At 39.8% G+C, this 6,000-nt stretch overlaps 1 long non-coding RNA gene across 1 annotated transcript in view; it reads right to left on the reverse strand.

Moving 5' to 3' along the window:
* The window catches only part of LOC136991395 (uncharacterized), a 60,728-nt gene extending 55,070 nt beyond the window's left edge, over positions 1-5,658 (reverse strand). Inside the window, exons 1-2 of the long non-coding RNA XR_010883594.1 lie at positions 5,495-5,658; positions 948-1,025 (exon numbers count right to left, since the gene is read on the reverse strand). This is a non-coding gene — a long non-coding RNA (uncharacterized lncRNA). The remainder of the gene's footprint in view (positions 1-947; positions 1,026-5,494) is intronic.
* Between the last annotated feature and the right edge of the window lie 342 nt (positions 5,659-6,000).

Here is a 6,000-nt window from a genome sequence, read left to right on the forward strand (position 1 = left end):
TATCTAAATATAAGTATTTCAGTTGTAAAGTTCTCCCTTTCTGCTCCTAATATAGCCCCTGCTGAATTATATAAATTTTCATTAGGATTCTTCATTGACAGTAGACAGTTGAGATCTTGTCATGTATAGTAATAGCCCTTAAGTTCACACAAGCTTAGAAGTACATCATGGTCCTGTACTGACTTCTCTAGGCAGACAGACTTTTTTTCCCTCCCCCGGGAGATTTTCTAAGCCCACTTCAGGGCCCTATTTATTTCCTAGTTAATGCTCACTCCCATTCACTACATTGTCACTGAGTACTGGTGTATCTCTATATGGATTACTGAAGCAGCCATCATGAACTGAAGGTATTGCCCCAAACTGCAGTGGCTAGCTTGTAGATATACTTTATATTGAACTGACCCAGATGAAAAGAATTCCTGGCAATGACTGATGAGGAAACCATATATTCATGGCTGTTTAATTATACCAGAGCTGAAATAATCCAACTACTTTAATTTGCTTAAAATTTTTATACTTTCAGTCCAGATCAGAAAAATATGGGAGCTCCAAATGACTCCTTATAAAAGATACTGTTGTATGCAAAGTGCCAGTGAGCTTGAAAAAGACCTTGTTACTATGTATGTCATTTATATTAATGAAAGTACGCTAACAACCAGTCATTAAGAGGGCTGAGTTGTCATCATACCTCAATGGCCTATTCTAAACCTTCATCAAGAAATTAAACATTTTGAGAAGCATACAGGAAACACTGTCTAAAAATAATAATAAATCTTTCTTTAATTATTTTTAAGCAAACTAAAAGACAAAAATTAATTCAATAAGGTTTAGTCCTGAGCCGCATTCATCCCCCAAACAAATGAAAGAACAAATTAAGAATTTTATCTTTTGTTTGAAGAAGGTAAAACATTCTTATAGTCTATTAACTATCCACAGTATTTAAATACCTCTGATGTACAGGTGAGAAGATCATGGATGTTGCAAGGTAAACAGATCCATAGTCAGAATGACTGGATTCATACACCCTGTTAAAAGCATTGTCTGTTAATAGAAATCAATAGTACATTATACATTTTTGTCCTATAAACAAAGCTTAAATTTTATTACTGATATCACTGCATTGTTGGAATAGTTACCCCGTTACAAGTATGGAGTTACAGTAGAAGATCAAATGAGAGAAACTGACCCCACCTTACTTTACCCAGGAATTAACTGGGCTGCTATAAGCAGATCACACAGGACAAGACAGACGATAGGGACTTACTAATACAGAGTTTCATATTGAAAAGAGCCTTCTCTTTGAATTATGTTTAAAAATGTGTCTCCTGTCATGAAGTATGAAATCTCATATTCATGTCAAGCAAATTCTGAACATTTTATCTACAATGCTGTAGTTATTCTTGCATTTTGTTGGGGTCTGGGGAGGAGGAGGAGCTGTTACATTCTGTTATTCTGAAAGGTTAACACTAATATCCTTTCTCACTTCCCCACAAACACTTTCTCCACAAAAAGCAACCTCCAGCCTACACATGCAAGTAGGGTACAATAGCTGTATACAAGTATAAGGAAAACTTGAGGAAATTAAGACAGACTACAAAGCTCTATAGCTGGAGACTCCTCTCCACAATTATTTTCCATTTGACTTCCTATAAACAGTTGTCATCAGAGCACTGTGTTAGCACTACCAAACTGTAATTAAGTCTTCTGAATCTACTGTAATACAAAGCAAAACCAAGCAGATGACTGTGAACGCAAACTGCAAGATAGAGGAATTTCACTACTGTTAGGGGTGAGAAAGCCACTTGCCATTTTAGCCCTGAGGCGCACAGCCACTCCAGCACCAGACAGATAGATATTCTGCTTGCCCTAAGAGCCAGTCTGTTCCTTTCACTGACATGCCTGGGCACTTGTCACCACTGTCATTCATCCAGATTCACTAATAGGACTGGGAATGTAAGTACTTCTAGCTCTGTTAAGAGTTTGATACTTCAGAGTTACACATGGTTCCCGGGAGTAAAATACTAATTTTCTTCTTTGTGTAAGCAAGTACAGCAGAAAAATCTAGTTTTTTTTATGAAACTGTGTATCTAGCAGACAAAATGCAAATAAAAACTGAGCTTTGCATAAAGTAACCTGATTCATCAAAACATTTCAAAATTTCAAATGTACACTCAGATTGAAACACACACATGCTGCCATTCAAAACTGGTGAAGAAGGTGGGATTTACAAAGAAAAATTCATTTATTTGCTTTCAGAAAGATTACGCTACTACTTTTTAACATATATTGTGATTGCAGTCTACATGGATGTAAGTAATACCACTGACCCCCACCCCCAAGAAATCCTAGGAGCTTTTGTTTCCCGTGTTAAAAATTAAAGAAAATTTGACATCAGTATCGTTTTCCTTGATAAATTAAATAAAGTAGCAGTTTTCCCCCACAAGAAAAGACTGCTGAAACTAATGGCTAGCTGTAGTTTAAGACAAGACGAAATATACTTGCTCTTCAGTTGTGGAAATATCCCATCTACAAAATAAAAACTTCTTGGACTCCTTTTAGACTGATGTTGCAGAATAATGAAGTACAAGAATACAAGAAAATCATTTCAGTTGTCTGATAGTAGAGAGAAATCCCACCTTTTATAACAATAAGCCCCATAAAGCCAGAGTGACTTCTGAACTCTATTTCCCTTACTTTAAGTGGTTCACAACTTTATAGGACTTGTTTCAACAGCAGGAACAGCTTTCAAGGTGAATAAATAGAGGTTTTATCCAAACCTCAAAACATAAAAAGTTTCATCATATGCTACTACCTGATAGAACAACCTGAGTGTTGGCATGCTGCTGTTCATGTCAAAGGGAACAACCACCAAACTCCACATTAACTGTGCTTCATCATTTTCATATCCTGCCCAAACTACTCGTCTTTCAGTTGTTACAATAAAGAAAAGCATTAATTTGTCTTTTTTTGGTACAAATGCGCTATGCATTTTTCCCCTTCACCAATGTCAACAGCTAATCAACTAGCGCAAGCAACTTAGGATATAGATTTGTTAAGTGAACACACCGCTGTTTCACAAAGGACAAAGAATACCACCAGAATTCTCTTTAAAAGTCCATGAGATCAACAATACTGAAGTTGCATGTCTACTGACACATTCCTGCAGTAAAACAAAACATTTGCTTATAAGCATGCTATTTGCACCCCCTGTACAATCTAAAGTGATCCATTACAGATCTGTCAGCAATTGTATCCTTTGGAGATATCCTAAATACTGATATATTTAAGTAATAAATCCTGACAGGTGCTGAGCACAAGTAACTTCTAGTCAGTACAAGTTGTGGGTATTTCAGCCCTTCCTGGTTTATAACCGGGAGGCATGTTTTTTAATCAGCAGAACAAGAGGTCTCCTGTGCCACAGCTAGATTTTAACAGCAAAGTCTATCAAATCAGAAAAATTGTATCGTATCACATCATACTGCTTTACCAAGAAAATGTGCTTAGCCAGTAGCCAGGGTTCAGCAGAACAGCAACTGACAAGCTAACATGTATCAACCTTATTTATTTATTTAAACTATGCTGGTGTCAGCTTCTTTTTCTCACTCCTGAATACCTTCAGTGATCACGTACAAAGTACATCAAGTGTTTCTTCCCTCACTGCTATCAATATTAAGAAGGACACAACTCATTCAAAGCATACTTCCTGCTTTCACAACACCAGACAGCCACAGCAGAAAAAAATCCCAAGGCAAACTTGTGTAAAATATTTTAATTTAGGCTAACAAGAAAAAGAAATGACGAAATGATTCTTGATAGCATAAGACTACTTCCATGACTGCTCATTTTTGTTGAACATCATCTACGCAGCATGTGGAAAGACAGGGTATTTTTGAATTGCGTTAACTAGAAAGGCAACATAAATGTTCCTTTATTCATACAGTATGAATGCCTCCAAGTACCAGTGAGAGCAACCCTTTTAGTTCATTTGTAAACTTTTAGATGCAAAAATGATCCAACCTGTTAAAAAACTATATGTATAAAGTGCTCATTCATGTACTTTGGATCCATTAGATTTCCTAAACAAATTCAACTTTCATAGGTCAGATGAGTATTTTTGAGCTCTGAATATTTGAAATTGTATATCATTGTGCCAGTTTTCCTTTTAAATTCTTTAACAAAATCACTTTTTTTTTTAATGAACACTGGATATGTGAAAAATCCATAAAAAAGAGCTAGGGGCTGTTATTTTGCTTTATATTAAGTGACACTTTGCAAATGGCACCCTGCAAGTTAAGTCTTAACTTCTTGTTAAAATGCAGCTAAAATCTATATTACCCCAGTTCACACACATAGGTAAAATACATAGTTGAAAGCACACTAAAGGACTAGGGAAAAATCCATGAAACAGGTAGGTTACTTGATTGCCTCTGAATAATAAATCATTCCCCAGCAGATTTAAAATAGACTGTTTTACTGTAGAAACACATTTCTGTTGTCAATACGAACAGTTAGCCAAACAGCTGAAGGAAGAAAAACAGTCTAAAACAACTTTGGAATTGGAAAGTGAACCTGGCTGCAATGCTTCTGCTGGCTGACCAAAGTAATAATGCTTCCTATCTGTTTTTGTACCTGAGAACTAATATGTGACACCAAATGATCCATTTACTCTGGATCACTGTGCTACTTTCCCTATTCATCCCCTATTCAATAACAGGCTTGGGCTGCTGGAAGGAGAAAACTGCTATCAATTCTAGGTAGCCCTAAAGTTTTCCCTCTCGGCGCTCCTCTGCTGAGAAGCCAGGCGAGGAATCGGAGCCATCACCACCAAGGTGCCAGCAATCATCTAAGGAAAGACGTCCGGGAGCACAGGGACCGAACTCTGTCAAGAGCTTTGTAGTTTTCCTGCAACCCTGCCCAATTTCTCCGTCAGCAGGCTCTGCTGTGCTCCTTGCTCTGTGTACAGTGGCTCTTTGGAAGCTTTATCGCTCATCATCCCATAAACAAAAAATACAAATGCATTTCACACATACACGCACAGACACACGCACACTCACTCCCCCCTTATATCACATGCAATTCTTTTCAAGTCCCCTGCGAATTGCTTAAAACGGAAACCAAGCATAAAAAAGGCACAAAACAAAACAAAAAATCCCCAAACAAACAGAAAGGAGGAGGTAATGGGGGGTGGGGGGGAGAGAAAAAAAAAAAAAGCGTTTTTTTTCCTGCCGTTGCTGTGGCTCCCAAGCATGCAGTGCTAAGGAAGGGTAGTTCCCCGCTTTCATCAGCCAGCTACATCCTTGGGATGAAAGGGAGCAGTCCGGAATGATGCTGAGGCTGCACAAGGGAAAATAAAGGCTTCGTAAACATGCCTGGCTTCCCATGCAATCCTCTCCTCCATATCCCCCCCTCCCTAAAACCTGCCCTGAAGGGGGAAAAGAAAAGAAAAGGAAAAAAAAACACACAAGGAAAAAAGTGATGAAAAGACACAACTCACCTTAACAAGGGGTGTTGGATGGGATCAAAGAGGAGGAAGGGTATATAAAAAGATCTATTTTTAGCAGAGGTTGTGATAGTATTAAAACACACAGACACAGGGTTTGGAAACAGGGAGAAGAGTATAAAAAAACGAGGGGAAGAGAAATTATCGAGAAGGTGCAAGTCAGTCTGGCAGGAGAAAAAGAGAGTCCCCAAGAAAAAAAAAAAAACACGACCAAATGCCAAGAGGAGGAGGGAGAGCGCGGCGGTGCCGGGGTTTTGTTTTGTTTCTCTTCGCTGGGGGCGGGCGGAGGCGGCGGCGGCGGGAGAGGGGGGTCGCGCTTTGGGCGAGGGGCCCCTCGCTGCCTCCCGCGGGGCTGCCGCGGCCGCGAGCCTCTCCGGCTGCGGGCGGCCGCGCTGCTCCTGTCCCGGCTCCGGCGGCGGCTGCGGGCGGGCGGGCGCGGCGCTCCCGCTCGCGCGGCTCGCTGGGGCTCTGCAGCCGCGTTCACGCCGCCGCCGCTCCTC

Source organism: Apteryx mantelli, chromosome 2 (genome assembly GCF_036417845.1).
Source record: "Apteryx mantelli isolate bAptMan1 chromosome 2, bAptMan1.hap1, whole genome shotgun sequence".
NCBI lineage: Eukaryota > Metazoa > Chordata > Aves > Apterygiformes > Apterygidae > Apteryx > Apteryx mantelli.